Raw genomic sequence first — 8,418 nt, 5'->3', positions numbered from 1 at the left:
AGACTTGTGTCTAAGCCTTTATTCTTGTCTGTGCGATGATGTATGATGCACACATAAAACAAGGTGACCGTATACTATCATATCCTATCTCTAGGGTGCATGTGATGTGTAAAAAGTGATAGAACTTATGTCTAAGTTTCTATTTCTTGCTTATGCGGTTCTCATCTGACTCTCTTAAGCCTAGATTCTAATCTGACTCTCTCAAGTCTAGATTCTATCTTTAGACTACTTTCTCAAGTATCTCTAAAGGGTGAATGACGCATACATAAGACAAGATGATTGCATAAAGTGTAAATCTTAGGTCATGCTAGCTAAGTACTTCTCAACCCATTCGAAAATTTAGCTACTCATGCGAAATGTGGAGAGATTGAACATAGATTAAAATGAGAATTCCATTTTCTATAAATAAAGTGTTGAATACAAAATAACAATGGAATTTAGAGATAAGAAGTCTGATAAGCAATGTCTTGCTTCCCGTAGCCTTTTACATTGTCTTTTTCACTCCAACTCTGTCCAGATGAATATCCTTGCTCTCACAAGTGTTGGCCCTCTCTCCCTTTGTAGCGCTTCCCGGCAGTCTTTCGATCTGATCGGGAATGATCTCTCGGCTTCTTCGTCTTCTAGCTCGTCTCCGTCCTCTAAAGCTAAGTATGAGTATGTACGTGAACGGGCTAACAGCTCTCTAACTTATTCTTTATTCTATATGGCGATCCTTATTACAATGGTGGCCTTTGGTATTTATAGAGCTCAAGGTGTAACAGCCTTTCTCGTTAATGATTGCAATGATGGGCGGTCATTAAATCTCCTGTGCTGATGCACCGATTAATGGTCACTAAAAGTTGAGTGTACTTGCTACAGTGTGACTTTAACGGCTTGTCAACTAAATTCGGATTCGACCGTCATCAGCTTTCCGTCCCATCATGATTTATTATGCTATCACCTTGATGCGCAGTCTTTATGCGGCCACCTTCTTGAGCAACTTCTCACTATCACATACGATCGCATGACTTTGCGATCACAATCTTTCAAGGTGCAGACGCCTAATTCCTTGGATCACAATTTTACTTGCGCCAACGCATTTTTCCTGCACAAAACAAGTAAATTAACTACTTTTATGCGATAGGCGTATGCGATCGCAATTTCTTCAGTTTAGTGATTTTGAACATGATATTGTTTATTTTTACCATCGCATTCTCTCATTGTTTTACTTATTTGCGCTGTAGTAACGTGTATTTCTACCCGTTATCAGCCCTCTTGTCCTAGGGTTTGTATATTTAAATATAAAGGTTGATTGAATATATTAAGGTGGAGAAATTTAATACAGAAGGTTGTCCCCTGAGCTTCTTTGGCCCTTCATCTTCTGCCTTTTCATCTTCTATCGTATTCATTCTTCTTTACCTTTATCAGTCTTACATTAACTTGGTATCAGAGATTTTTTATAGCCAACACCAACTCCAATGCCAGCTTCTTTTTTAACCCCTCAAACACCGTCTTTAGTAGCCCTCTATTGAACCAACTCCTTAATCAAATTACCTTGATAAAACTCGACCAGAGCAATTTTCTGTTGTGGAAAAATCTTACGCTATCGATTTTGAGGAGCCATATACTTGAAGGCCATCTTGCCAGCCAAAAACCATGTCCTCCAATGTATCTTCAACTTGCAGGTGGAGATGCGACTGTCACAGGAGCTACGTTGTTCGGCGAAGTTACTGTCGGAGTTTCCACATCTGATGGAGGCTCAAGTGGAAGTACAAGAGGCTCGAGCTCCACCTTAATCACTGAGGTGAATCCTCAGTATAAAGCTTGGATGGAGGTTGATCAGCTACTACTTGGGTGGTTGTACAACTCAATGACCCCTGAAGTTGCAGTTCAAGTCATGGGGTATGAAAGTGCCAGAGCATTATGGGACAGCATCAACCAACTTTTTAGTGTTCAATCGCGCGCTGAAGAAGATTACCTCAGGTAAGTTTTTCAGTCTACTCGCAAAGGTAACTTGAAAATGGAAGAGTACCTAAAAATCATGAAAAATAACTCTGACAATCTTGAACAAGCTGGTAGTCCAGTCTCTACTAGGGTTTTGGTGTCGCAGGTTCTTCTAGGTTTGGATGAGGAATACAATGCAGTGGTGGCCACTATTCAAAGTAAAACGAATATGTCTTGGTTAGATATGTAGTCAGAGTTATTTCTATTTGAGAAACGCTTAGACCATCAAGCTGTGCACAAAGTCAACCAAATTTAGTCACAATGCCACTATCAACCTAGCTAACACAAGAGGCCCCTCTATCAGTTCAAATCCAAGGCCTCAAGGTAGTAACAACAATAGCACAAGTGGAAATCAGAGAGGGAATAGTGGTAACAGAGGCCGAGGCAGAAGAAGAGGCAACAAACCAACCTGTCAAGTGTGTGGTCGACTTGGTCACACTGCATACTACTGTTATGGGCATTATAACAGAGAGCTGGCACCACAAAATTTCTCATAAAACAAGGGAGATCACACCAGCCAATAGCAAAACAAGGGACCCCCCTCATACAATCAGTCTACTCTTGTAGCTTCTCATACTCCCCAACCCTACACAGCAGGCCCTGAAATCCTCACTGATCCAAGCTGGTATGCCAATAGTGGTGCCTCAAGCCATGTAACAGTTGACCACACCAACCTAGGGAACCCGAATGAATATGGAGGTAAGGAATCAGTTGTAGTTGCAAATGGTGACAATCTTAGAATTTCTCATATAGATGATGTCTGTCTTATGAATGAAAATACTAAGCTAAATTTGAAAGATATGATGTGTGTACCTAATATTACCAAAAATCTTGTGAGTGTGTCCAAACTTATTAAAGCTTATTGAGTTTCACAATGATTTTTGTCTCATTAAGGACAAGGATATAGGGCTAATCATGCTGAAGAGGCAACTTAAAGATGGTCTTTACCAACTTGAGGATGTTAAAGTCTGTTCGAGAGGAAGTCCTACTGAAGAGTCTTATCAGAAGCATTCAGTGCATAAAAATAACCATCTGTGTGCTTTAAATTTGTCTAGTCTTAGTCAGTCCCCTAGGATCAAAGTGTCTAAAAACTTATGGCACAAACGTCATGGTCATCCTGCCTTGAGAACTCTAGAACTTGTCATTAAACAATGTAATCTTCCTATTACTATGAATGATGAAGTTCAATTTTGTGACTACTGTCAATATGGGAAATCTCATTCTCTTGCATTTCCAAACTCTAAGTCGAGATCTACTGATTTGTTTAGTTTAGTACACACTGATTTGTGGGGGCCTGCACCAATCTTGTCATCTGAATGATATAGATATTATGTTATATTTATGGATGATTATAGTAGGTACACCTGGATCTACCCTCTACGGTTAAAGAGCGATACGCTAGCTGCCTATCAACATTTTACTACTATGATTAAACAACAATATAATTGGGCTGTGAAAATACTTCAATCAGATAATGGAGGGGAGTATGTCAGAGTGCATCAGTTTTGTAGACAGCAGGGTACCCTTTCAAGGTTCTCCTACCCTTATACTTCGGCACAAAATGGAAGAGCTGAGAGACGACATAGGGACATTGTTGAAAAAAGATTGACATTGTTGGCTTAGGCCTCTATTCCTCTTTCTCATTAGAGGGAAGCCTTTGCCTATGTTACCTATCTAATCAATGGATTGCCAACTCCGATCCTCTAAGGTAAGTCCCCTCTTGAACTATTGGCCGGTAAGAGGTTAGTGTTTGAAGATTTAAAAGTGTTCGGTTGTGCTTGTTTTCCTTGCCTATGACCATACAATGATCACAAGCTTAGCTATCGCACAGAAAAATGTGTCTACCTTGGACCTAGCTTACATTACAAAGGGTACAAGTGCTTAAACATGTCTGGCAGGATTTTCATATCTAGAAATGTTATATTTAATGAGGATGACTTTCCCTTTCAGTCCAATTTTACAGGTGCAAAGAGGGTGTCAACACAACCATCAACCCCAATTTCTTGGCTACCCATAGTCCCTAGAGTGTCAACTAGTGCCCCAGCTCCCTTTTTCTCATACTCTGATGTTTCTGCCTCAGCCATCACACCAGACCCCACCAATATATCAGCACCCTGTCTTGCTCATGGCATGGCCTCACCAGCCACTCCTTCCACCAACTCTCTGCCTCCCAACCAGCATAATCTAAAGTCCCCTAAATAATCACCACTCCCCACCTTTCAATCTTCCCCTGATAGACCTACTCCAACTCCAACATCCCTTCCTACTATAGCTAGCCCATCACCGAGCATAACCACTTCATTAGTCTAACTTCCTTTCCCCACTCATCCTATGATAACCCAAGGGAAGGTTGACATCTTCAAACCCCAGATACTACTTATTCAGTCAAAAAAAGATTGGTCCATCACCAAGCCTACTAAGGTTACTAATTCACTCAAAACACCACAATGGAACAGTGCAATGTATGAAGAGTACTCTGCCCTGATGAAAAATGGTATGTGGAGCTTTGTTCCCTTCTCTCCCTCTCTGAATATTGTAGGTGCCAAATGGGTCTTCAAAATCAAAAGGTATCCTGATGGTATGATCCAATGGTACAAGGCATGACTAGTAGCCAAAGGATTCCATCAGACTTCCGGTGTGGACTTCTTTGAGACTTTCAATCTTATTGTTAAAGCTTCAACCATTGGAGTAGTCCTCACTCTTTTTGTAGCTCACGGTTGGAAGATGAGACAACTTGACTTCAATAATGCCTTCCTCAATGGAAAACTACAAGAGGACGTATACAGGAGCCAACCACCAGGGTACGTTGATCCTCATCATGTGTGCAAGCTGAATAGGGCCATCTATGACCTCAAACAAGTTCCGAGGGCCTGGAATAACACTCTCAAAGAAGAACTACTATCATGTGGAATTCAAAATGCAAGGTTAGATACTTCCTTATTTATTTTCAAAAGAGGTTCAACTATTGTGCTGCTATTAGTGTATGTGGATGATGTGATATTGACTAGAAACGATGTTGCCCTTATACAAAGACTGGTTACCATGCTAGATAATCATTTTGCCTTAAAGGATCTTGTTCCTCTTCACTATTTCCTTGGTGTACAGATTCATTATCTAGAACAAGGAGCCCTACTTAGCTAAGAAAAGTATGTTGAAGACCTTCTAACTAAGCTAAATATGTTCGATCTCAAGGCTACCCCTTCACCAAGTGTAATGAATAGACAGCTGTCTCTTAACAATGGCACACCCCTTGTTAATCCTTTCTTCTATAGAAGTACCATCGGGGCTCTCCAATACCTCACCAACACTTAGCCTGACATAACCTTTATAGTATCAGTCAGTTTCTAAAGCGTCCCACTGATAGCCATTGGTCTGCTGTCAAACGACTTCTTCGATACATCAATGGCACCAAACACTTTGGTCTCTATATCCAATCCAATTCTAATCTATCTATTTCAGCATTCTCTGATGCCAACTAGGCTGCAAACATAGATGATCGCAAGTTAGTTGCGGCTTATTGTATATTCCTTGGCAGCACACTTGTGTCATGGTCTTCGACAAAGCAATCAGTGGTGGCCCGATCAAGCACTAAATCTGAGCATAGGGCACTTGCACATGCTTCGACCGAGATAATCTAGCTTCAACAGCTTCTTGGAGAGATTGGTGTTCCTTAACACAGCAAGCCTGTCCCATGGTGTGACAACTTAAATGCTAGTGCGTTAGCTGTTAAACCGGTTTTTCATGCCAGAACAAAACACATTGAGATCGACATTCATTTGTAAGAGATCGAGTTCTCAATGGCCTCCTAGATGTTCGGTATGTCCCTTCTGTTGATCAAGTGGCTGATTGCCTTACCAAAACACTCACACATCGTCAGATCTTCACTCTTTGGGACAAACTTGAAGTCATTGAACTACCACCTCATTTGAGGGAAGATATTGAGGAAAAGAAAGAAGAGGTCCACGTCAGCAAAATAAATGCAGCTTTGGAGCCACTTGGGACTACAGTCAGTAGGTGACTAGGATTATTCCTACTCAAATAGAATTTGTTAGGATATTTTATAATTGATTTAAGGACCACCTATAGATAGTTGACACCTGTACACAAATGATTCTTTATTCATTTTATCGTTTTGCCCTTTTGTCCTAGGGTTTGTATATTTAAATGTAAAGGTTGACTGAATATAGTAAGGTGAAGAAATTTAATATAGAAGGTTGTCTCCTGAACTTCCTTGACCCTTCATCTTCTGTCGTATTCATTATTCTCTACCTTTATCGGTCTTACATTAACTCTTAGGAGTATGACCCTTTCTTGTTTTGTTATTGTTGGAGCTAGTTTTTTCGTAACTGTTGTTGGCACATTATTTACTCGTCACGAGATTCATCCCATCTTCTAGGCCATTGGAGTTTACTTAGCAAAAAACGCTCTTTTATTTATACTGTACTTGTTATTCCTTGTCCTTGCAAGTATGAGCATATCGAACTTGACCGCATACACTCTTGGGGTTATCCCCGACCATGGGTCATGTCGAGAATGTCCAATCGTCCCCTTTTTTAGGTTCTGGTTGGGCTCTAGGCGCGAATCCATCACAATTAAGCAACATTGAGTGTAACGTTTATGTCGTACCTTTTTTCTAATGGATGTATAAGCATAAGAACTTTGCTCTTTTCTTATCAGTTGTGGGTTTTATCCCCAACTTATGAGCCTTAATGGGAAATATTTATTAATCTGTCATCGACTTAATCAATTTCCTAATTTTCACCCTCCAACCTTTTTTGGTTGGAGTTAGCCTGCCTATTTTATCCTATTGCAACAAGCTACAACACTCTTTGCTCCTTTCTTCTTTTTTATATGATCTTCCCTACTTTTCCCATTTGTTTTATGCAATCTTGTAGTTTTCTTTCTTAAGTTGGCAAGCTTTCATGCACTTTCTAAAAAAGAATACATTTTAAATTTATGACCATGTGACCAAAATATATTATTTTACCTTTTGGCATACTCCCAAACACTTGTCAAGCGAGAGTATGTTGTTGGAGTGTGCCTAACACATGTCTCTCCCTTGTATGCTAATGTGGGCAGGTGTTCTTCTCTAAGTGGTTGGCATCAGCCCCAAGGCTGAGCCTTTCTTCTTTGTGTTGTCCCATCTCCAGGTCTACCTCCCTACCATGAAAGAACTTCATAAGCATTCCATTGTCTCTTCATGGCAGGCTTGGCCTCGCTCAAAAAAAAATTTTGGGCTCCCTCCTATTTTTTTATGCTTTGTACGTTGCTTTTTTCATCTTTGAATTTTAATGAATTTACTGTTTTTCTTTATGAGTCCACTATTGGTTTCTCACAATCATTTGTATATATTATTATGGGTCTATTGTTGGTTTCCCACAATTGCCTGTTTTTTGTTTGAGAAGAAGGTATATCCCTTTTTAGTAACATGCTACAAATCTAACATTTTATTAGAATATCAATTATCTGAATTTTTTTTTTCTAAAATTTCATAGTTCGGCCTCAACCACCCTATTCAATGAAAATTTACCATAAACCAATCTAAAATCAATCTAATACCAAAACTCCTAAAATGTTGGGTTGGTCTTGTCCAATTCCCTTAAAATAACAAATCTATCCAAAAATTAGATTTAAAATTTCAACTAAAAAATGACTAAATGTTAAAATCTTTGAAAAGTTGGTGCCAGCTTCAGCCTCACTAGAACTACTAAATATTGGGTCAAACTCGACCAATTCCTTTAAAATAGCAAATCTACTAAAAAAACTAGATCTGAGAATTAGTGCACCATTCGAGGCAACATAACAATATTCCTTTAGATTCATTTCGGACAATTAAACCTTCTCAAACTGTTTCTTTCTAAGAACTAAAAATATTTGTGCCAAAATAACAGATGCAAAAAAGAATAAAAAGCCTTGGACACGTAATGGATCTTGAAAGACTATTTTCACGGTCTGGCCCGGTATGGAATGAACTTATAATCATGGACGGTACCAACGAAATCGAGTGCGAACTCCCATTTCAATTTTTATTAATTTAAACTAAAAAGTGACTAAATGCTAAAAAATATAAAAAAGATGGGGTCGGCCTTAGCCTCTCCTTTTTTCAGCTTAACCCTTTTAATGAAGTCACATTCTCTTTGTTGGGTTGCATTTCTGAAACTCGTGGTTTGTAAATATTAAACATATTCTATTTATAATAAAAATGTTATTGAGTTTTATTCAGTAAAGTTGTTATTGAATATGTGAATTACAATTTTTAACCTAAATCTAACAAGCAGAGAACCTCTGTCTATAGTATGAATACTTGGATTTATATGGAGATATAAAAGTGGATAAGTTCAAGTAGTAGCCAAAATGGTATATAAGTATAAGGATAAGACTGGGTATCTTATCCTGAGAACACTGTGGATGTGGGCCACTTTGTAATTGTTACAA

This window comes from Benincasa hispida, chromosome 1 (assembly GCF_009727055.1).
Source record: "Benincasa hispida cultivar B227 chromosome 1, ASM972705v1, whole genome shotgun sequence".
Classification (NCBI taxonomy): domain Eukaryota; kingdom Viridiplantae; phylum Streptophyta; class Magnoliopsida; order Cucurbitales; family Cucurbitaceae; genus Benincasa; species Benincasa hispida.
Note: the sequence above shows the minus strand (reverse complement) of the source record.